This window comes from Leuresthes tenuis, unplaced genomic scaffold, assembly GCF_036924035.1.
Source record: "Leuresthes tenuis unplaced genomic scaffold, fLeuTen1.0.hap1 SCAF_4, whole genome shotgun sequence".
Taxonomy (NCBI): domain Eukaryota; kingdom Metazoa; phylum Chordata; class Actinopteri; order Atheriniformes; family Atherinopsidae; genus Leuresthes; species Leuresthes tenuis.
In genome coordinates, this window is record NW_027325358.1 from 34294120 (window position 1) to 34319012 (window position 24893).

At 42.7% G+C, this 24893-nt stretch overlaps 1 long non-coding RNA gene across 1 annotated transcript; it reads left to right on the forward strand.

Moving 5' to 3' along the window:
* The first annotated feature begins 1844 nt into the window (after positions 1-1844).
* On the forward strand, positions 1845-23052 carry LOC140305120 (uncharacterized). The gene is made up of 3 exons (XR_011915338.1): positions 1845-1973; positions 20064-20220; positions 22156-23052. It is a non-coding gene; the product is annotated as an uncharacterized lncRNA (long non-coding RNA).
* Positions 23053-24893: the final 1841 nt, after the last annotated feature.

Sequence of the window (24893 nt, forward strand, 5' to 3'; positions counted from 1 at the left end):
GCTCCCTGTATCTAATCTAGTAGTCCTACTAAAGTTAGGACAGAGCTCCTGTTAGCTGGGAGTAAAGGAGTGGTAGTTAGTAAGGTGGTTCCAAACCCAACCAAAGGGAGGAAAAGGAATCCAAGAATGGCAGCTCAGGAGGCAGAAGCAATTCTTAGACATACAGACATACAGTGATGTTCAAATAGGCCGGGGAGGCTTGGGGCTTGGCCCAGGCAAACCGGTGTGGAGTAGAGCATGTCTCAAGGAGAAGAGAAAGCTAGTTGTTGAGCAGGTTCGTAGACAGGAGGAAATGTTAATGAGTACAAAGGCAGTGGCTCAGGCTAAGCAGGAACAGTGGTTGAACTGGGAAGGTGTAGAGAAGAAAAAGCTTAGTTGGAAAGAGCTGTGGAGTATGGAGGAAAGACGTATTAGATTTTTTTCACAGTGGTGAACGTTTCACCAAGACAGGTGGGTTCCCCTGGGCCCAAGCTTTTCGTAGCAAAGATTTTGTCAATTGCGTTTAGAGACCAGTTGATCAATTCCATGATTTTAGTTTTGAGAGCAATGCGGAGAGAGGCACCGAAGTTTGAGACAGGACAGGACAAGACAAGAGAGAAGCAGGAAAGATAAGGAAGAGGGCAGATACAGGAGGGAGGAGAAATATGACCGCCTTTGTTGAGAGCCGGAAGAGAGAGCATGCTCAGAACGCTCAATCCATTCCACCACATGCTTCTGTCGTCTACATGCACGTTTAGATCAAGTTATCTTGGGGTCTTAATCCAATCGCGAATAACCCGATCCAATTTTTTGTCAGATTAAGGTGTCTACATGAATTTAATAACTCAGTTTTATTGTAATTTAGCCATTAATCCAATCAGATGGCACTCATGTAACCCCGCTGACTGTCTTGCCTCCTGGAGGTGCCGTGGGCCCAACTAGACAAAACACTGATGAGATGAGGTTCTCACCTGATGACCCTAATGAGATGTTGGTCAGCACTGCTCACTGGTCTATATAGAGATTATAGGGAATTATTCACGGAGTCTGGTCCATTTTTTCTTTAGCACAAGTTTCTTGTGTTTACCTTGAATGTCCTTTCCATTAATGAGGGATGGCCCAGTGTTTATAACTCAAAAGCAGATCATAAAATAACCACTGAAGCTTCTTTTCTAGAGCATTTAGACAATTCAACAAGCTCTTATTATGTCTGCTATTTAGACACTCCTGGGTAATTTCACTCAGTTAGGAAACTTCCTATTCAGTTGAACACATTTATTACCCAAATTACCATCCCACTTGTAGTGCAAGATGCATTTTGAGTGGGAAACGTAATAGAATCGAATAGAGCTTTACTGAAAAAACACAATATTTCATCCACCCAACATAATATTACACAACTGCATCTAAGATTTTTTCCTAATCTGGGAGGTTCTTCATTTTAACATTAATCTGACTATAATGGCTCTGTAGGTCACATTAAGTTTGTATTTCATTCTTCAGTTAGAGATTTGTGGAAACAACTTCATCTTGTCAACCATTAAATAAAAGTGCAGTGGTTAAACAAAATGTAAAAAATCAAGTTAAATAAGGATAAAATGGTGTAAACAAGTGGAATCTATAAGGAAAGTATATGTGGGAAAATAAAATGACAGGTTTGATAAAGATCGAAATTCTAAAGTGATTCTTTAGGTGGTGCTAATTGAGCTGAGCATGTCTTTTTGTTTCCCAGAAACAAGGCTGTTTCCTCCCTGCACTGTCAGTGGGTGGGCTGTTCTCTCACTGTACCATACAATACGGGAACATCAAATCAGTTACCAGCCAAAGGACCTTTGCACCTCCAGCTCTGTACTGATGAACTCAAACTGCAGCAGGAGAGAGCTGAACTGTGACACAGACTTGTTGTTTAAGCTTCGTGGGAGCTGGCTGATAAAAGGCTTCTTTTAAAATATAACAATGCATTATGAGGTGTCCTACATGTAGTACTGTCACATGTAAGTAGATTTTTGGAATAAGAACATCATATTTGAACTTTTTATAAAAGCTGATGTAAATGCTGCCATTTTATTGAATCAACAGTTTAGGTATATCCAAATATATGACTAAATTCTGCTTTAGCCTTTTCCTTAAACTGATTTTGACTCAGCCAACTGTGTGACAATAGTTCTATTCAAATAATTTACATTTCCCTGCTACAAAGCTTTGTTTGATGTTTGAAAATGAAAGATTGAAATTAATTATTACATTTATGTAATCCAAAACCGATTGAGTTGTGTGGATTTTAGCACTTGGCACTTTATTTATGATGCAATAACTGAAACCAATAAATACAAATAAATCCCCATGAACAAAATTTGCTGGATAAAATGAGTCAGTGTATCCAGAAGTTCTGTTTGTCTGCAGCAGTATGTCGATTTTTAGACCACTTTATTTCCTCAGTTTAGGTATGACTTGTTTCCTTTTTGGTTCAGTCCAACTGCTTTCAGCAGCTACAGGATAATGTTTCCTGACAAACCCGCTGTATGCTACCTGCTCAGGAGCAACCTCACATAATTAAAGCCTACCTGGTGAACACACTGGAATATTTCAAGGCAAAATTGACAGACATTTCCCTTAGGATTTGGCAGAGACTAAAACGACTAAAAGAGAGTAAATTATGGACCTTTATTTTTCCGGTGGACTAAGCTGAAAGTGAAAGCACAGAGATAAAATACTCGGAAACTTCAGTTTCAGGAGAAAAATTATCTAAAATTAAAATTTTAGGACATGGTTGTAAAATTCTGTTTTACAGTATTGTGAGTCCAGCTCGTAAGTTGTGTTTTAGAAAAAAGTGCCGAAGTGGAAAAAGTACTCAGACCAACTTAAGTGAAAGTACAAATAAACAATGTCATCATACTGAATTGCTAGTAAAACTTTCCAGCAATTTCCACAATATACTTGATGTATCATTGTAACAAGTTATATATGATAATGACTGTAGCTCAGGAGGAAGAGCAGTCACCTACCAACTAGAAAGTCAGTGGTTTGAATCCCAGCTTACACATGTCGAAGCCTCTTTGGGTAAGACGCTGAACCCAATGTTACCTACTGATGCATCCATCTGTGAATTAATGTGCATTACAAGAAAGCACTCACTAAGACGTGCTGTATGAGTGTGTGAGAGAATGGGTGAATGTGGTATGTAGTGTTAAAACGCTTTGAGTGGTCAACTACACTAGAAAAGTGCTATACAACGGTCCATTTACCATACGTTAATACAAATAATGTTTTTTTTTGTCATTTCCTGCTTTTTGGAATGAATTGTCTGAAATGGATTGAGCTGAATGATATTAGGATTTAATTGGACCATATTAAATTGGAGCCCTGAGTTGACTTTTGTTGTGAGTCAGAGCTAGATAAATAAACACAATTGAACTGAACTAAATGTTCATAATAGACTTTTGGAAAATGGGAGCTGAGAGCAGAGACCATAGCTGAGAAAAGTTAAATACACCCCCTTCACACAAACACAGTGGGGCATCAACAGACCTGAGTGCGGATGACATGTAGGATTTGTTCCGATTCGTGGGCTCTAACAGATCTAACTAGGTGAAAATTGGACAGACAATGCATCAGTTAGAGCTGTGCTGTGTCAGAGCAGTGGACAATAAACAAGGGGGTCCCCCTTGGCTCTTCTATTGTCCTATCATTGAATACAGAAAAATAAGGACAATGTGATTTGATTCTGCTAAGGTGCACTCTAAATGGCATTGCAGAAGTAGAGAGCTAAACAGCACTTGTTGTCTTCTTTAAAGCATCATCAGCCTAAAGGAGTGCTCTAAATGCACTGTTTCTGCTCAAATCAGCATGGACACTATAGCAGAAATGCCCTGTATAACAAAAGATAATCATGTTTCATCACTGAACCCTCAAAGCCTGAATAACTGGTTCACAGAACTAAAGAATTTAGTCTGTAATGAGCAACAGACACAAATACGACCTGTTCAATGAGTTTGGAAAAAGGGATAACAATCAGACTGACAAATGTAATTTGTCAGGGCTCAACTGTGTCCCCTTCAGAGTAACAAGAAACCATTCAACGAAATATCAAATACATTCATGAATGAATTCACCATAATGTGTGCTATAGATTAAGAAATAGAATAATAATTATCATAGTAGGTGTTGTCCATTTGTTGTCCTATTCATTTTTTCTGGTGATTAAAACAATACATTACATGGAAAATCTCTTCATTAGGTATTAGTCATAAAACTCTAAATGGAAAATAAAGAAAGCTGATAAGATTTAACAATAGACTAAAACAGACATTCCCTAAGCAATGGGTCCCTTTTCCATGTGTAAATTTTCAAATAAAACAAACAAACAAAAAAAAACTGTTTATCAATCCACAAGTCTGAGGTAAGTCAGAACAGAATGGTGGCTCTGTGAACAAATTCAAAGTCTGACTCAGGAAGACAACAGTCAGTTACTGTCATCTACACTGAGTTAAACATATCTGTATCATTACCATCATATAATAAAAGTTCTCTTACCTCAGTGATAAACTCATACATGCAGGCCCTCAGGCAAAGCACTATGAAAGCCAGCAACTGTAGCACCGCACTGACTCCTGCAGACTTACACACACACAGATACGCACACACATGAAAACATACACTTTCTCCCTTGTCATCTCAGTCAACATTAATTTGGTGTGGATCAGAGTTGTAACTTTTATTTACTGCAGAACTATCACCTTTTAGCCAGGATTTCATTACAAAAGCTTGAACCAACAGTTTTACTGATAATTCCTCTCATAGTATAATTATCTTACATTTATTTGAATAGTGGCAGCATTTAGTAAAACAGTGATTCCACTTAACAGAGGTGTTAAAAACATTCAAGCACACACTTTCAAGAATACAGAATCAGATTCAAACAATTCAGTTTTATTTATATTGCGCCAAATTACAACAAATGTATGTAACAAATGAGTATTTAAATAATATAGTCCAATTCAAGCCAATTTGAATTCAATTCATTGTAATCATAAGCCAATGAAATCCATTTCATTAATTTCAAAATAATCCAATTAATTTATGTAGAGCCAATTCAAAAACAATATCCTAGCTAAGGAAACCAACAGATTGCACCGAAACTTGTCTTCAGTCCAATCTTCCGTCCTGAGTGTGCCTGTGGCGTATGTAGTGTTGTTGTGCATTAGGACACTGTCAACTGCATGAGAAAACATTAGGAATTCTGATTAACTTTCTCTCAAAGATCTGCATGCATGCAAATATAGCCAAAATCACAGCAGAGATGTCATCTTTAGCAAAAGGATTTTTTTGTCAGATGATACTGTAGTTGGGGGAAAAAAATAAAAAATAAAAATAAATCAGGATTGATCAGAGCAGAGCAACAGTTTTGATACCCAGCTCACATCTGTGCAATAGGTGAACTCACCACTGCACTCCACATCTGCTTATATTGTTAATACGCTTTTATTAGCTACATGTACAGTTTTATTTGTACTGGCCAATGCACAGCCAACAACAAATCATTATCCATCTTCTATCTATCCTGACGGCCAACTGACATTCAGTTTTAACTGGCCACTTTTTTGTCACAATTTCAGACTAGTTTCTCTGACAAAAAGAAAAGTAAAACATGTCAGTCGGCAGTGGCGTGCACAGCGCCCCTCTTTGTGGCCCAATTGTTGAAAAACGTATGCTAAAGTGCTCCCTTGGGAGCCAAAATGTGTGCTAAAGTGTCCTCTAGGGAGCCAAAACGCGTGATAAAGTGCCCCCTTGGCAACCAAAACGCATGCTAAACTGCTCTCAAGTGCCCTCTTGGGAGCCAAAACGTGTCTAAAGCAATAATGTTTACTGCATTATCACAATCATTTAATTGTGCAACAACACAGATCAAGTAATTCATGACCAGACATGGACTAATTCCTCTACAAGAATTTTGATTTAGTTGTGAGAATGCTGTTAAGCAATACTTTCACTGATCTATTTTGGTCTCAAAGCGTTCAGCTCATTCAGGGATTCCGGCTTTGACTTTTGGTGTTTTTACAACCTTTATACTTTTTAAAATACTTAACATTTTTCAAATTCTATACAAATTTAAACTCTTTCTAGAGACACCATTCAAATTTGAAACGGATCACAAGACATTCAACTATTACTAAATGGTTCAGCTTTTTGAAATATTAAACCAATTTTGAAACATGACAGCTTCAAAAACATGAAAAAGACTTCTGCATTTTTTTTAGCCCTTTCAAATTTTCCGTTTTTCCAAAAGGTTTAAATCATTCCACTATTGTCATTTCAACTTCAAATTCCTTCAAACAAGACTTTGGCAACTGGTTTTTCAGCAGTTGAAAGAATTGTTTTTTTTTTAAGAATTGTCAGCTATCCCCATTCAGCTCATCAGCATTCTCACTGCTGTTTCGCAGGAACAGCTTTTTCTAGTTTTATTTTTATTGTTTTATTCCTGGGCTGCACAGTGGTGTGGTGATTAGTACCATCGCCTAGTTCGAATTGCAACTGGGGCCTTTCTGTGTGGAGTTTGCATGTTCTCCCCTTGTAAGCGTGGGTTCTCTCCGGGTACTCCGGCCTCTTCCCACAGTCCAAAAACATGCATGTTAGGCTGATCGGTGACTAAATTGTCTCTAGGAGTAAGTGTGAGTGTGCATGGTTGTTTGTCTGTGTGTGGCCATGTGATGGACTGGTGACCTGTGCAGGGTATACCCTGCCTCTCAAGATTCCAGAGATACCTGTAGACCAAAAGGAAAGATAATATGTTGTATTGTTTTAAAATCAATGCAAAGGTTTAGTGTAAAATTATTTAATTTAGGACCTTCTCATAACATGTCACATGTATGTAAATGTCCTTCACAGTAGAAACCTTTCTGGGTTGCTTTTATAAGATGGTAGCCTACCGTGGCTGCATGTGAAAGAAGAAATGTTTCAAGTTAGTGTTTACCACTTGAGTTACTGATTAACGGCTTGCTTGTGAAATAACTCCTTTGTGTCAGCATAGCCTTGATGTTGGTGTGTTTTTCTTATCAAGCAGCAGTTAGCCTTTCTATCTTCAGACACCTGTGTTTTTTCAGATGCAGCACCTGTCGTCTTCCCACCAGAAAAACTGACATTATTCTTCTAATTTTGAAATAACTATGTCTGCTCCTTTGAATCCATCATAAATATCACTGAAAAGACCAGTGATTTATTTATTCAGTCTTTCTCTTCCACAAGAACTAATAGTGTATAACATTAGGAGTGTTGTCATAAATAGAAAAAATTATCACATGATTGCTATAAATTCTATATTTTCACAGTTGATTCATGATAAATTAACGAATTCACTTATGGAATTGTGGTCTAAATGCATGTATATGGTTTCTTAACTTATACAGCTTGTACTTTTTGCAACTTTTGTAGTGTTTTTTTGAAGGTCAGAAGGTTGAGCCTCCTCTCTGTTTATTTAAGTTTCCTTGGCAGACACTGAATATTTCCTCCATCAGGGAGAGCAAAGAAGAGGTGTTGAATGTGTGTTTGAATGAGAAACACTTTTGTGTTTACACATTTTTGTAAAGGGGTGAAGATCCAACCACCATTCTTCTTCTTTGCAACTTGTGTGGGGGAGCAAAGCCGTGACACTGCTCCACATAGTGTGCCTTGACACAGCTCAACAACATATTGTGTGCTGACAGTTCTCAAATCAGATGTTGTTTTAGGTTAGAATGAACCCTGTCTAGACAATGACGAAGATGTAGTAGCATTCTCAGACAGAAAGAGGATGTCACAAACTGAGGTCATTGGGACCTTCTATGCATGCTGAAATGTACATGTCTCTGTGACGTTCTCTTCGATAAATTCCCCATAAGAGGCTGATCATGACGAGTCCAACTACTCATTTCTCCATAGCATAAAGGTGACCCCGACTTCGTGAATTTGGTGTCTGGAGCCGTGCTGAGCGAGGTCTCTGTGCCCCAGCAGCTGAGATATTTTTTTCCTAACCATTAAAACGGCAGTTGTTTGCTGGTTGGTGTACAGTGTGACAGCCCTCTGAGTTTTCTCCAAAAATTAAAGAACACAGGAGAGAGTGGTAGACTTGTCTCGTAAGTCTTATTTTTACTGGGGGCTGCTGAAATTATTCAAAGAAAACTGTTAAGCATAAAAGTGCTGAGTGTTTGAATTAAGACAATAATTGGGCAAACAGAAGCTTGTGAGATGTGTTTGTGAAACAGGTGGCTGTGAAGGAAGCCAGCCGTACTGTATTGTGAGTGCACTGTATATTGTAGTAATTGTGAAGGACTAGTCACTCAGCCTCGGCCTGGAATAAGTCGATGAGCTTAAACTGGAATTGTGGATACGCTTTCGGAGCGAGCAGAGTGTAGTCAGTGACGTAAAGCATCCGCTCATGGTGATGTCTTGGTGCCAAGGGCTGACCTTTAGTGCATAGAAGAGCAATAACCCGTGGATCAAGGCACACACTAGTTATTAATTATATGTGGAAATTATTTTCACTAGTCAAGGAGCAGACGGATGCTGTGATTGATTGACTTGGGACCAGAAAAAGTTTGACGGTGGAATCAATAAATATCGCAAGAAAACTCTGAAAAATTGATTCCAGTTCTATAGGGGCATATCTTAATATATGTGTTTATATCTGTTTAAAACTCTTTGGAGTTATCTTACCTCAGTATAGAAAACATTTTGAGAAGAGAATTCAAATTTGATCATGAATTGGCCACAGGAGATATGACAGGTCACAAGTGAGGCTGGTAAAGCACACGTCAGCTTCTCCCGATTCCCTGAATAAACCACAAGGCTTATAAAAAAGAAATATTTTAAATCTCATATCTGTTGTGTAAGGTTAATATAACCCGTTACCGTGTATATACTTGGTTACGTCTCAGCCAATCAGGGAGCTGGTTGTTAGTATGTGGGCAATAGAGAAGTGACATGGTTGTATCCTATGCTACGACAAAACAGTTAACAGCAACTCACTCTCTCTATCTCGTTATTATAAAAGAAGGTCATAGTAACGTAACAATATCTATGTCAATATCATCTGATAATGTCCTAAATAAAAGAAACTAAACAATTACAATTTTGAAGGATTGAATGGTGACTGACAAATTGACTGACTTAGTGTGTGTAAACCGGTTTGTTTGTGCTCATTTGTGTTGCTGTGTGAGAGAGAGAGAGAGACTTAAATTGAATGAAAGAGAAGAGAATGTTGAGAGAGTAAAGCTGTTGTAACTGAATAAAGGTCAGTGACAGGTTGTTTAGGCGAAGTGTGTTTGGGGTATTGTGGGAGAGGAGAGAAAGGAGTTTGCAGAGACAGAGTTCAGAAGTCGAAAGAAGGATTTTGTAAGTGAAAAATGGGTTAATGGAGAGTGGGTGCTAATATTGTGAAATAGAGTGTTGTGGTCTTATTTGATGTATTTCTAGTTCTGAATTAAATTTGGAAAGAAGGTTTATGTAAGTAAAATTAAGGTAAGCGCAAGTTGAAGCTGTTCTTAAAGTGACAGACTGCTGAAGTTCAGAAGTTAAAGACGGATTCTGTAAATGAAAAATTGTAATAACAGAACAGTGGAGCTAAATTGTTGGAATAGGGTGTGGTTACAGTAATGATCTCGGAGTTTTTAAATGTTGCTTGCCGGGTTTCTTTGAACATCTGAGTTCTATTGAATATGTTCTATTATCATTGTATTTTTTGCAGTGATTTGCATTGCATATCTAGATTTTGTTTTTAACAGTTTAGTTAGACTTGTTTCTGGTTCAGGTTGCTTGTTTGAGTTGCATTGCATGGATGCTTTGATATTATTCTGTGACCAATACAGCTGTATGTTCTTGTTAAAATCAGATTTTCTTTTATCATATGGTTGTAGTATTTGAGTTTCCAGAGTACAATAATAAAGCTGTTATTTAACTGTATTTCTCCTCGTTTCCAGATTGAGATGTTGATATTAAAAGAATCAATCATGTTTATCTCCATTAAATGATTTGTTCTTGTTTGTTTAACATGAATCAAAGAAAATTCAGATAAATTAGATCAATTAATTTCAAAGCAATGAGAATGAGGTCCTTCATATTAATGACTCTGATAGGGAGAGCTATTGCACAGGCGCCACACCTACCAAGTGCAGAGAACGTTCTGGAAGTGGAAAGTTTGACCGCCAACATATGAAAGAATTGTTTGCTTTGGTAAGTAATAATATATAAATCCACTAATTTATTTAAACCGTCCGCGACTCCAGCTCGTCACATTTAATTTTTTTCGCTGTCGTGACTGCTGCTGCTAAGTGAGAGACATGCTAGCACTGCTACTAACATTTGGGACAGCTTTGCTGTATATGTATGTGTGTGTATGTGTGTATGTGTGTATGTGTGTATGTGTGTGTGTGTGTGTGTGTGTGTGTGTGTGTGTGTGTGTGTGTGTGTGTGTGTGTGTGTGTGTGTGTGTGTGTGTGTGTGTGTGTGTGTGTGTTTTTTACCAGAGATACATCCCAAAATAAAGTACTGTCCCATGCCAATAGATGTGTATGCACCTCAAAAATACATGACCCAGACCAGGACACTGGTGAGTAATGTCTGTGAAACTCTGTAGGAATAGTCAGAGTCACAGAACTGCAGGAAGCTACAGAGGAGACAGGAGTAACACTCACTCTGTAGAGCTGAATCAGGTAATCACTGGATGGCCCAGGGAGCAGACAGGCAGTGTACGGTTTTACTCGACTATCTACAGTAGTTGAATAACTCCCACCGTATAGGGTGTTTTATTCTGGTGAAACAGTGTCACACTCAAGCTCGGACATCGAGTACTGTCTTTCAGTTGCTTTATTTTTCTTAAATCATTCCTGTTCCACACATGCTTAGCTAACTCGCTAACAGTAAACGTGCCGTTAGCCAGGTAATCAACTGAAACGACACAAATACACAAAACCACAACATTAATGATACGAATATATTAACCACCGTATAATTCGCATACACAAACATATTTCAAGTATTCAACATAACTTGTTACATTTTATATAACTCTGAACTCACCAGCTCAGCTTCACCAGTCAAACAAAAGTATCCATATAAAAGAGAAACTGAAAGGTTAACACATCCGCCCCAAATAACCTACAGGGGGCGGGGTTGCTATCACAGGAGGTTGACTATGACACTACACAAAATGTGGGATAACTTCACACCTCCCACTTGGGTTACTTGTCATTGACCAAGTAGGCCACAATAACTATCCTTAATACAACAATGTAAAACCTCTCAGGTGACAAAAATAAACAAACAGCATAAAACCGCTCAATGAAACAGAATCAGCTCAAGTCCGGCATTCAAGTGCTCAAAGTCCCAGTACTACTTAGCAACTCAGGGGGGTAAGCGAAGCCCCTCCTACTCCTCTACTGGCAGCAACACCACCAGCCTCCTGACGTCCCTGTGTAGGATTGTGGAAGGACACGGCTCCTTGTCCTTCCTTACTTGGGGCAGGCCGATGGGGAGGCTGTGACAAATCTTCACCTTGACATTTCGGACAACATCCTTATCATCTGGACACGACTCCTCGACACGACCCAACCTGAAACGACCCCGGAGGGCGTTCTGGTCTGCAACCCATACCTGGTCTCCGACGGCGACATTCCTGGCTGGGGCATGCCACTTTTGTCTAAAAACAGATGAGGTCCTGCCAGCTGGCTCCAACGTCCCCAAAACTTGTCCACCTCCACCTGAACTGCTCGCAGACGACTGAACGGGTAGGTAGGGAATTCAAAACCTTGGGTGTCACCTCTGGGACCCGCACGACCCAATAACAATGAGTTCGGTGTCACAACCTCCACAGTCTCCTCCTGAACCTGAGCCCTGGCTCCGATCGGTCTCTCATTGGAAAGGTTAGCAGCCAGGTAGAGGAGGGTTTGGAACTCAAGGACGGTCAAATCACCCTCCTCACCAACACTGCTCAACGACCTCTTCAACACACGGACAGCTGCCTCCGCTGCCCCATTCCGATGCGGCGAGTCTGCTGGACTAAACTCCCACACCCAGTCAGTCCCAGTCACAACCGCTCTCCTTTGGATTTCCTCCTTATCGACACCCGCCAGAAAGCTGTAGAGATCCTCCAGTGCAGGTTTGGCCCCCACGAAGTTGGTGCCCCGGTCAGACCAGAGCTTTTTCGGATGACCCCTTAGGGCCGTAAATCGCTGGTAAGTTTTGAGAAAGCCCCCAGTCGACAGATCCTCGACCACATCTGCATGGATCGCTCTAGAGGTCATACAACTAAAGACTACGCCCCAGACCTTCTTATTTGTGCGCCGTCTCACAAACATCCCTAATTACATATGGACCAAACAGGTCCAGCGTTGTGTACTCAAAGGGAGCTGCTGGCCCGGTGCGTACATGAGGGAGATCTTTCATCACGTGAGAACGTAATTTGGCTCTGCGCTTCCGACAATGAACACACATGTCCACAACTCTACAAGCGACTCTAGGGCCTTGCACCACCCAGGCTCTTTTCCTCATCCGAAGGAGGGTACCGGCAACGCCTTCATGGTTGGCACGGTGGGCTTCTTCTGCAAGGAGGGTGTTGATCCGCTCCTTGTAGGGGACCAGTAGAACTCCAGACCCTCCCGTATCAAATGACTGAATCCGGCCGTGGCACAACAAGAGACCCGTAGCACTGTCCCTGTTCACAACCAGACGGTTGAGTGTAGTCGTGGGGAAGGTCACACCTGCCTGGGCAGCGAGGCATAAGTCCTTGAACGCCTCCTCTCACTCCTGGACTGTGAGTACTGCCTCCCACTGTTCATGCTCGTTGGTTCGATTTCTACCTAGTAACCAGAAGTGCACGGCTCTGCGGATGTATCCCACGGCCCCACAGAGTTTAGTTAAAGTGGCAAACCTTAAAAGATTCACCTGTCCTACAAGAGCCAAACCCCAAAATCTTCTCATACTGCAGGCGCAAGATGCTGTTGATGAAGACCCTGTGACAGTATCTGGCGAGGGTCCCCTATTATCGACCGCAGGAGGCCCCGTGACCGCCACGTCCTCAACCATGGCATTTGAACCATAAGGACTGCCTGAGGCAGACAACTTCTTCCTCTGCGCCCTTGTAATGATGGCAGAGAAAGCTTTCCTTTGGAGCTTACTCACAACCTCCCTGGTACCGGAGGCCACCTCCGCTGCAGACTTTATGGGCCATTCCAACACTGCCCTAGTCAGGAACTCGGGACCTCTCTGCCACAAGGAGTTACCATCAAGCTGTTCAGGGGAACACCCTCTCGTGACAAGATCGGCCACGTTGTACTGACCGGGGACCCACCACCAATCTGTCATAGGTCCGGCCTCCTGGATCTCACCAACACGGTTAGCAAAGAAAGTTTGGAACCCATAACTGTCCCGTTGAATGGCTCCCAACACAGTCTGGCTGTCCATAAAGTGGTACCACCTACCCACTTCCAACCGCCCATGCGTCAGTATGTACCCCTTCAGGCGGGCAGCAAAGACGGCTCCGCAGATCTCCGCTTTAACAGCGTCGCCCTTCTGGTCAAGGGGGGTCAATTTAGCCTTTGACTCCACAAGCCAGGTCACAACACCCCCTGAAGTCTCCCAGCGCAGGTAGAGAACCGCCCCGTAAGAGTCACAACTCCCATGGGAAAATGTGACCCCCCAGGGTTTTCCCAGCCAGCCGGATGGTGTAATACTCCTGGGGAAAGTGATGGTACTCAGCTGAGCATACTCTTTGAAGAGTTCAATAGCTCTCCCGTGCAGCTCACCAGACAGTGGCTTGTCCCACGTATCCCTTGTCAAAGTTCCGGCCTCTTGAAAGGCCCTCCTGACAAGAATGATGCCTTTCTGTTTCAGGGGCGTCCAAGACCAAGGGGGTCATAAAGTCCAGCTACCTGGCTCAGTAACATACGACGGGTAAGGGGATCCGGTGTCTTCTCATCTATGTCTTCCAGGGTGAGGTTGAGCTCGGTGCGCATCTTTTTCTTCCTCGCAGAGAAATTAACAGCAACCATCAGGAAAAGTTTGTCCTCCCCCACGTGGTAACCCACCCCCAGGGCCTTGTTATCCTCGTCGCGTAACTGGTTGGGCAACATGATAGTCTCAGTTTTGGAGGGAACACCACCCTGCCTCCCACTTTGACCAGACCGCAACCAAGGCTTAAGGTAAAACCCCCCGGTTGCAAGAATGGCCTCAACCCCCTGAAGGATCTCGCTCAGTCTTTTGGGGTCATTGTGGGACACCAGAATGTCCTCCACTTAGGCATTTTCTACGATGACCCGTCTTTCTTCTACTTTGTCTGCAAACTGTGGCAGATTGGCAGTCTCCCTCATGGCAACCTGGGCAATACAGCCAGCCGGCTTATCGCCCATGTTCACTCTTACCACAGCGTAGTCCCCGATGTCATCTGCCAGAGAGTCCCTCCACAGGAAGCGATGGACATGCACTTCCTGATCCTCCAACCACACAGAGTTGTACATCTTGGACACATCGCCGACCGCAGCGTGCTCCCCCTCCCGGAAACGGAGCAGGACCTTCCGGATGGGGTTCAAGACGTCTGGGCCCTTCAGCAGGATGCTATTTAGGCTAACACCCTTGAATTCACGGCTGCTGTCCAAGACTAACCTCACCGGGGTGGTGACAGAGTGTGGGTTGGGTGCTGTCAGGTGGTTCACCCACCACACAGCTCTGCTCCAACTGTCCATTACAGCCCTGGAAAGCTTGACTGCCGCCCCCCTGGATATCATGTCATGCACCTGCCTTGCGTAAGCATCCTTCCACTTCGGATCCCTCTCGAGGCGCTTCTCTGATCTTAGAAACGCCGCCTTGACAGCTTCGCGGTTGTTCGGCAGGGTAGCGGGATTCTCTTTCCAGGGGTACCTGGCGTCCCAGTGGGGCCTGTCGCTTTGGTTGTCACTCAGCTTGAAGGTCAGACCTCCCCTGATGATCTCTAACTCTCGCTCGTCAGCGAGTGACATCTCCTTTCCCCCAGGGGCGCACTGTCCACAACGACAACCACCACACATAGGGTTACAGGCGGCCCCAATGCTGTCCCACTGCAGCCACTTGACAATCTCAGCATTGCAAGCAACCGTGGCTCCAACCTCAGTGCTGCCCTTTAGCTCGGGGCAGTCGTTATGGAGGACCTTGACTTACCTCAACATCCTCAAAGAGGTCCGGGTGCACACCACTGATGGTCTTTCGAAGTGGACCATCCCACAATACCAGATCACCACACCTCATCATCCGCTGGGGGGCAAGGTGACCTTCCCGGGTACTGATAAGTAACTCAACTTTCTCCGGGCGGGTCAGTCCCCCTGGTTTGACAACACCAAGGAAGAAATTCTCCAGGCGCTCCGAGTCCACTGCATGTTCCACTCTGGCTATCTCCTCCAGACCATAGCAGAGCATTTCATGGAGCCGCCATGTCCCCCTTTTTGTGGCTACTTTTATGCTCACACAGTACCTCTTTGTCTCAACCCTCACCTCCATACCACCTACACCGTATACAACCAGTGTGATTGGCTCACCTGCCAATCCAAGCCTCTCTGCTGCTTGGTGAGTGATATAGTTAGTATCAGAGGCTAGATCGATTAGGGCTCCGACCCAGTCTCCTCTCTTGGTCGTGACCTCCACCAGCATCATGAGGACTGGGTACTCCTTCTGTCCACTTTCTCCCATCAAATCTTTGCCAGCACATATTGTTGAGGACACCTTGTTTGTGCAAGCTTTACGCACAGCCTCTAGTTGCTCCGAGGTCAGGCCTAAACCAGCAAACAAAGCCTCTTGTTCCTCGGTAGGACCACAGGGCTCTCTCCTCTTGTCCTTTGTCTACGCCCTAGCAGTGTCCTGTTTGGTTGGTGATTTGAGGCACAGGAAGAAGTGGTGATCAGGAGGGCCGTCACCTCTTTTGCATTCGTCATTGCAACACAGGAAGTTCTTATTGCACAGACCGTCCCTCCCATGTAGATCCAAGCATTTGGGGCAGGCTTTGGTCCTTTTTACCTGAGCCCTCCGCTCTGCTGGGTTGGCCTTCTTAAATATCTTACAATGGTATAACCGTCCAGGATGCCCCTCTTCGCCACACACACTGCATGGATCCCGCAAAGATTCTTTCCTCACCTCACTCACTGCGGCCTTGGTAAATGAATGCCTCTCCAGTTTTCTGTCCCCCAGTCTTTCCTTAGGCCTTTCACGTGGGTTTGGTTAACAAGCTCTGGCAGGGGCCGGTCGTCTTGTGATCTGTAACTGCTCCAGTTGCACCAGGACTGTCTTCTGATCTTTCAGGAACTGCCATAGTTTATTGAACCGATTATGTGGGTTGACGTTGCTGGCCGCATAGAAACAATACAAAAGCCACCTCTCTTTCATGCTGTCTGGTAGCTTACTTTCAAGTGACCGGATCACCAACTGGTTTTTTATGGCGTCCTCACAACCCAAGTCTATAAGGTCCAACAGTGCCCTTTCCACCACTTGGATCAACTGCAAAGTTTCCCTCGGTTGGTTGTTGCGAACAGCTGGTAAATCTTGTAGCTCCAGTACAATATCGTCCACTATTTGCGACATGTCCCCATAACAGTCCTCCAGAACCCGGAAGACTTCTTCTGCAGTACGGCAATGAGACAGCCTGACTTCGCGTTTTACTGCATCAGCAATACTGTCCAGCAGGTGGAAGAGTCTACACTCTGGGGAGCCCGTGGGTTCGGCTAATGCCTGAAGGGTCCCCCAATTACTCTTCCATCGCCAATAGCCTCTCCTGTCTCCAGAGAACTTTGGTAGGCTTAGGGTTGCGAGCGTAATCCTGGGCCCAATTAACCTCTCAGAAGTGGCAGACACATTTCGTCCTAACCCAACACTATCCAGTAACACAGCATGTGTTCCTCTCTGTTGCTGCAGTGTGCTAGAGAAGCCGGGGGCAAATGTTGGGTTCATGGACCATTGTGGATACCTCTGTGGTGGCGCTTGGGGAGACACTAACAGGATGCCCGTGCCTTGTGCCCCATCACGACGGTCCACATAACCATCTAGTTCACCGCCAGTAGTTGGGTTGGTGGCTGGGCCTGCACCTGCACATAGGACACCATTATGCTGCACTGCGCTACCGTCTCCAGCACACTGACCATCGTCTCCGCTGTCAACACCCCCCTCGTTCTTTTCACCGCTTGCCAGGACACCAAGTTCGCTATGTGTTGACCTGTTGTTTTGGCGCATGTAATTAGTCAGCGCAACTACAGTCATTCTCCTTTTCTCCTTGTAGTCCTTAAGGCAAATCCGCATGTCGTCTACCTCCTTGTCCGGGACATGACGGTCCCAGCATCGCACAAACTCCTCCAGCGTTTCGACTCTGCCTTCTAATGCTGTATGGACCATATCATACTGCTCAAGGGTCACGTGGCCTGACTGGAGCGCTTCAGCCTGACCAAACACTTCTTTGAGATCTGCCTTCAGACTGCCAAATTGACCCGTCGCAAAGCGTGACCACAATGTCTCTTTTACCTTCATCTCAATGTCTTTGTACTTTGTGCGGCAATCATGCAGCCTTTTCTTCACATCTGTTACATCCACTTCGTAACCACTTGCTTCTCCCTCTTCCATAACAGCAATGTAATCAAAACTGCTGTTACAGATCTCTTCATAACTGCTCTTGAGTGCCCTCAGTTCAAGTTTTAGGTCGTGTTCATTAAAAGATCCATGTTAAATCCAATTGCATTTGCCTTCCTGTTAAAAGCCCCTTGTGCATAAGAACGCTTTTTCTTTAATTCACCACAGTCAGCCATGCTTTTATTTTCTCCTTTACTTTGATGACGTACTTCCGTCCACCGCACCTGTACCAAGATGGCGGTCCCACTTCCGTTTCCGGTTGGCAGCTAGCTGACGTGCTAACACCGTATTTGCGGCGATCAGCTTTTCCTGTGCCGTCGCGCTAAAAAGTCACAATGAAAGTCACCAAAGCACAGTCACAGACCAAGCCATACCCTTTGCTGAGGTATTAATGTGAGTTCGATGCGCTGTCGGTCGGCCAGGATGTTCCGCCAGGTCCTCTCCGCACGATAGTATCCTGTAGCTTGCCGTTTCGTTGACACTGTCCGGCCTCCGCTTCTCCGTCACGGGGCTGGCTTAGTGTTGATTACTGCACGGTTTTACGCGACTATCTACAGTAGTTGAATAACTCCCACCGTATAGGGTGTTTTATTCTGGTGAAACAGTGTCACACTCAAGCTCGGACATCGAGTACTGTCTTTCAGTTGCTTTATTTTTCTTAAGTCATTCCTGTTCCACACATGCTTAGCTAACTCACTAACAGTAAACGTGCCGTTAGCCAGGTAATCAACAGCTCAGCTTCACCAGTCAAACAAAAGTATCCATATAAAAGAGAAACTGAAAGGTTAACACATCCGCCCCAAATAACCTACGGGGGGCGGGGTTGCTATCACAGGAGGTTGACTATGACACTACACAAAATGTGGGATAACTTCACAGGGAGAATCCAGAAGGGACAGACGAGGATAGTGGTCGGGGACGGAAGGCTGAGGTTATTTCCAGGAGATCTGTGAGGCAGTGTAGTCGGAGGCAAGCAAGGCCAAAACCGGGAGATCAGGCAGAGAAACGCTGGAGAGTCTGGTGCAAGCCTCGAGAACAATCTGGCAATGAGTGAGTGTGGAGCTTAAATACAGCCAGAGCAGCGCAGAGAGCACAGGTGAGTTGAGTTGGCTTGATGAGAGGGGTGTGTCTGATTGGCTGATTGAAGCAGGCAGGTACAGAGTGGTGAGGCAGAGATGAACTGTGACAGTTTTGGATTGCAAGAAGATTTTCGGCTTCAATATCAAGATGCTGATTTTGGAAATTACTTTTTGAACCTGTCGGTGACCTCTGAAATTCATGACAAAGCAACTATAAAGGTTGTATACTTAGGTATTCACAACAATGATGACACAATGACACATCAACCTCTAGCAGTCCAAGGATCAACAGATTCATTGTCAGTTTCCTTGGTTGAAATGGATAACACAGAGCAAGCTTCATCTTCAGGTTCATCACCATCTACAAGGCTGTCAGTTTGGCCAAGTGTCTTCACAATCTCTAGTTCCAACTATGACGCTAAACTGCAACTTGACAAGGCCAATGCTGAGTGCAGTGTTAGTGGAACTCATTTGAGCCCCTCACCGAAACTGAAATCACACATTTTGGAGAAACTGGCCGAAGAAATCATTAAATTCAAAGCCTACCCAACTGACAATGATCTGAATGATGTTGCAGAAGCTCTTGTAAAAAAGCATCCATGTCTGAAGGAGCAGGGATCCTTCAATGGCTGTTACGGGTGGAAGATTAGCCTCAAGTATAAGATGGCCAACTTCAGGACCAAACTAAGAGGCCTTGGATGTCATGAGGTGACCATAAATTCACTGAAGCACAAGGCCCAGGACAAAGCAGCCTTGAATGTAAAAAAGTCCATAAGGGCAGAACTCAATTACTGTCCACAGCATCCAAAAGGAGAAACAACTGACACTTTGGAAAACGAGAGAATTGCACTGCTTTCAGAGATTAAGAAGAGAAACAATGACTATGTAGTGGCACTGAAAATGGAAGATACTTTCTCCTATAGAAGTTCTTCAAGGACAGCCCCTTGTTTATTTAACGTCAAACCATGGAGAATAAAAACGGAATGATGATTATATTTACACTATACAGGGTTGTACAGTTACTTTATTATGTGGTAGCATTGCATGATTCATATAAACTTGTTTATAATATTCAGTTTATATTTTTAATATGAAGACTAATCAACATTATTTTCTCCTTATTGACAAGACCCTTAGCTTTCATATTGTTGAACTGATAAATGATTGAAGCCTCAGACTCTACTGTTTAAAAAGGCTGCAGGTCTTTAAACATCCTTCATCCTCTCTCTGTCCTACCTCTTCTCCTCCTTCCTCCACTATCGGGAATCAATTTTTTTCTCCCACCCCTAATATCATGATCGAGGAGCTACAGTAGTAGTTCACTGTTCATCCTTCCTGTGTAGTATATTGTTGTAATGTTCAAATAGGATGAGTAACAAGTGTATTGTTGATGTTTTTCAGATCGACAACGAGTTCATACGCATATCAACTGTACCTCTGATCTCTACATTCTTTGCTGAGCTCGACCAACACTCTCCATGCATGATGGAGCTCTTAAGAGGGAAAGGTGGAGCCGCTGGGAAAAAAAATCAGACAAATATTGGAGGCCATTTCCAAGGTTTGTATTCAAATGTGTAGACCTATGCTTAAAGGTACAGTGTGTAGATTTATTAACAGAAATGGAATATAATACATATAACCATTGACGGCTTGTGGTGACATTAAATGGGTGGGCTAATGTATTATAAAAGCCAAGTAGTTGTATTTCAACATAAAAGGTGTCCTGTTAGAATGTAAGTTTAAACTATCACAACAGCATGGGCCTTTTCAACAAACCACCAAAACACTATTTAGAAGAGTGCACTGATGGAAAATATACCATCTACCTATCTCTCTGTAAATACAAATACTTTCACACCATAAAAGGTTTTAAAAAAAGGTCAACCCAGACTTGTGCTAAAAAAATGTTTTCAACTATAGCCTATTGCAATTTGCTTTGGAACACAATAATCCAAACATCCAAAATGTGCCATCTGTGTGACATGAATGGGGGTGGTCTAGCTTATTTGAAAAGAAGCTTTAAGAGGCTTGGCGTTAGTCAGTCCTTTCTCTCAAACCAAGTTACACAATAGCTACGATTTTGGCGCTTTTCTTTCTGTGTAATTTGGATATCCTTTGGATGATGTGCCCCTACTTTTTTCACCTAAGGACATTGAAGAAAACGGATTCGAAAGTAAATAATCCACTTCGTTAACACCGATGCCTGCAATTGTCAAAGTTTCGCCCGACACACGCAATCAAGTAGAGTTGTCTGTGATTGGCCCAAATCTGCTGGCTTTGGGCTGTACAGATTTAGCCCAAATAAGCCGCAAATGGAGGGGGTGGTACTTGCAACCTGTTACTCAAATGTTGAAGAAAAGTCAAGTGTAATTGAGTTGCTTCACTTGGGCTGTAGATAATTAGCCCGTTTTCCCCGATTTCATGGGTTTCAGTTCAGATTTTGCGCCGCCTCTGATCAAAAATAAAAAAACTATTTGTTTTTATTGAATTATTTATATATTATATTCTCATTTTTATTGAATAATGTAGGGAAGGCTGAGCCCTGTTAGCCCAATTATACCAGCCTTTCCTGCATATAACTATGTTGTTTGTGCTATATAGTCACTCTATGAAACGAGTCGTTTTTATTACTTTAGATTTTGTCTTTTTATGTACATATATCGCGGTCCGCTCTACACTCACGGAAGAAGCCTGAGCCCAAGCGGAGAAAAAGGCAGATGTAACGTGTGTTTACTAGTTGCTACCGCTAACAGCTAACTATGTTGCGTTTTGTTAGTTTGAGAAGTTATATTTAGACAAATGGAGAAACACATTTATTATTTAGCACAAGAAGAGCCAAGAGAGCAGGGGTTTGTGCACCAAAGAAGAGACAACATGAAGAAAAATAGGAAATCGTGCCAAAGCGGTGAGTGTTGCGTTCATTCACAATCGGAAATTAGAGAATCTAGCAAACAGCGAATCTTAGACACTGGTCCTTTAATGCTTTTTATGTCCCTGTCATGACAATTGTGTGAGGATAAATCTCTATGTACAGTATATAAGCAAAAGTTCCACGAATCCACTAATACTGTGGAGTTCTTTTTTGGAACTGCTAAAATGCAGAATATTGTCAAAATTGGTTCTCTTTTCCCCTCAGGATGACACAATACATAAAGGAGTATATGGTGATTTACATACTCTTGAAAACTGCAGGTTAACATAGTGCTATGGTAAAGGGTAAAGGCCAATTTTATGCAGTGTTCTTGATGTAGTTGATCGATACATATTCTCTCGAAGCCTGTAGCTCTTGCATAGTGATTAATGGTCTCTGTTACTTCCTTTCCCAGTTCTCAAATGAATAAAGCATTAATTTGGACATCCCTGTAAGCACTAAAGGCCGGTGCTCACAGGGATTTCCAACCTTAGATTTTATTAGATTTTCACCATTTCTGTAATCTTTACATCTCACACTGTCTATACTCATATCAAATGTATTTATTGTCATATTTCATAGGACACAGACACTGAGACCAACACTTCAATGGAGAAAACTGTGATGGGAGTGTACATCATACAGAAGGAGGCAGACCCTGGAGATGATCCTGAGGACATCGGTGTCCTGATTGAAGGTGTGGAGGTCCTCAGTGGTTTGGGGGACACTGCGATTGCCTGTGCTCTGTTATTTGGACTGATATACTGTCTGAACCTGAGCTACCCACCCGAGCTCAATTGTACTTTTGAAGTCCTGCAGGAGATTCTACTGAAGCTGGATGGGCAGAGGTTGTCATCCAAGGCACAGAAAAAGCTTACAGCTTAAGCTTGATGACTGATTCAAGAATGGCATTTGTCCACATCTCAGCCAATGCAGATTTTTGTTTTTGAAAGTTCAAAATTAGAAGATAAATGTTCCAACGGAGGGGCTGCACGGTGGTGTGGTGGTTAGCACCGTCACCTCACAGCAAGATGGTTCTAGTTTCGATCCCTGCCTGGGGCCCTTCTGTGTGGAGTTTGCATGTTCTCCCCGTGTATGCATGGGTTCTCTCTGGGCACTCCGGCTTCCTCCCACCATCCGAAAATTGGTGACTCTAAATTGTCCGTAGGAGTGAGTGTGAGCGTGCATGGTTGTTTGTCTCGTTTGTCTCTATGTGGCCCTGTGATGGACTGGCGACCTGTCCAGGGTGTACCCCACCTTTCGCCCGATGACTGCTACCCGATTAACGGACTGTCGGTATAGAAAATGGATGGATGTTCCAACGGACAATGTGGTTAATATTTGACACAAAAATCTTGAGTCTTAGAGAAAGTTGGTTTAATTGATCCTGGAAGGTTTTAACACACTTTTTTACTGTGGCATATTGTGGAGATACATAAAAAAAATAAGTCAATGGTAAAGATCCGTGTAAGTTCTGTTGCACCCAAATGTGTAATAAAAATTGTAAACATTTTAGCATTTTCTTAATGTATGTTAGTGGATCTTTGGTAATTTAATTGAAAATATTGCTTACACTAAAAAGAACACTAAAACAAGATTTACATTAGTATAACAGACAAAAGATACATTAGCTCATCCAACAAGATTTACCTTAGTATAACAGACAAAAGATACATTAGTCCATCAAACAGGATTTACCTTAGTATAACAGACAAAAGCTACATTAGTTCATCAAACAGGATTTACCTTAGTATAACAGACAAAAGCTACATTAGCTCATCCAACAAGATTTACCTTAGTATAACAGACAAAAGCTACATTAGTTCATCCAACAACATTGAATTGTATTGCACTAATTTCATTTACTTAAATCAGACTAACACAGTCAAGATAGACTGACTTAACATGATTTCCTTAGATGGAATATAGGTGGCAAGATAAAATTACGTTCAACCAATGAATTATTTTTTTGAGTGCACATTCCTCAGGTCAACAAAAATCACATTAGGTTTGGACCACTACTCCCCCTAGGCAAAACTATACTACAAGACATGACTCCCAGATATTGTAGTACAGGTAGAAAGACATCCAAAGTTTTAGACTTATGCAGGATTTAACAATAAACTGTTAGGAGAATCGTACTGGGTTTGCAGCAAGAAATAAACCAAGGAGAGAAGCATGTTTTGAAACAGAAATCAGAGACTCAGCATGAAGATATTAAAACCAGTAAAGATATAGTTATGATCTGAGATACAGGCCCAATATTAACCCACCAGATAGATATACTGATCCAGGACAGGTTCCAATTTTGATAAAAGGAACCCAGGGACATTATGTGCCACATTATTTACATCCAGGGCAAAACTCTCCAGTGTTTCCTCAAGTAAAAGCAATGATCCAGGTGTGGTGACGGCTAAAAACTGTTGAGATAAAAGACTGGATCTGATGTCATCAATTTTACTCCTGAAGTGGTCTGCAAAGTCCTCACAGAGAATATCTGATTTTTTTTTATGGGATCTGCTAAAATTACTGTTTGTTAAAAGATTAATGGTGCAGAAGAGAAATTAGGGTTTGTTTTTATTGTCAGAGATCAGTTTTTTTTAAGTGGGAAATTCTTGCCTGTTTGATTGCATTATTGTAGGTTTTAAGTTGTTGCCGAAAAATTTGATTATGAATTGTTAGTTTGGATTTTCTCCATCTCCTTTCAGCACTCCTGCAGTTTCTTTTCAGTTTCTTTGTTTCCTCATTTTTCCATGGTGGTGTAGGTTTCATCTTAATTGTTTTTGTTAAAAGAGGAGCCAGCGTTGACTTAAGATTTCTTTAAAATTGTCAACCATAAAATCACAAGGTGCTGGTAAAATCTCTGCATGACTGCTCTGTAAAATCTGGATAAAATTTGCAGCCACTTTAAGAGTTAGGTAGCGTTTCCTCACCGTTCTGACCGGGGCCCCCTCTGATTAAAACTGGTGATGTTAAAAAACACACAGTAGTGGTCAGACACAGCAAGGTCCACAACAGAGGACACATCCACGGACAGGCCAAAGTTTATGACCAGGTCCAGGATGTGTCCTCTACTGTGGGTCGGCTGTGCTACATGCTGTTTAAAATCTAAGCATTTTAAGAGGTTTAAAAATTCTCTGGATACTGGGTCCGAGGTGTTGTCACGGTTTGCTGTCAAACCCAAAAAAAACAGAATAATTCAGCATGACCGTGGCCAGTCCCTGCGGGTTGGAGCAAGGAGCCTGGCAGATCCATGGGTGAGTCCAAATTTTGGTTATTAGGGGTGCCAACAGAATCCTAAAGGGGAGGGTCAGTTCCTG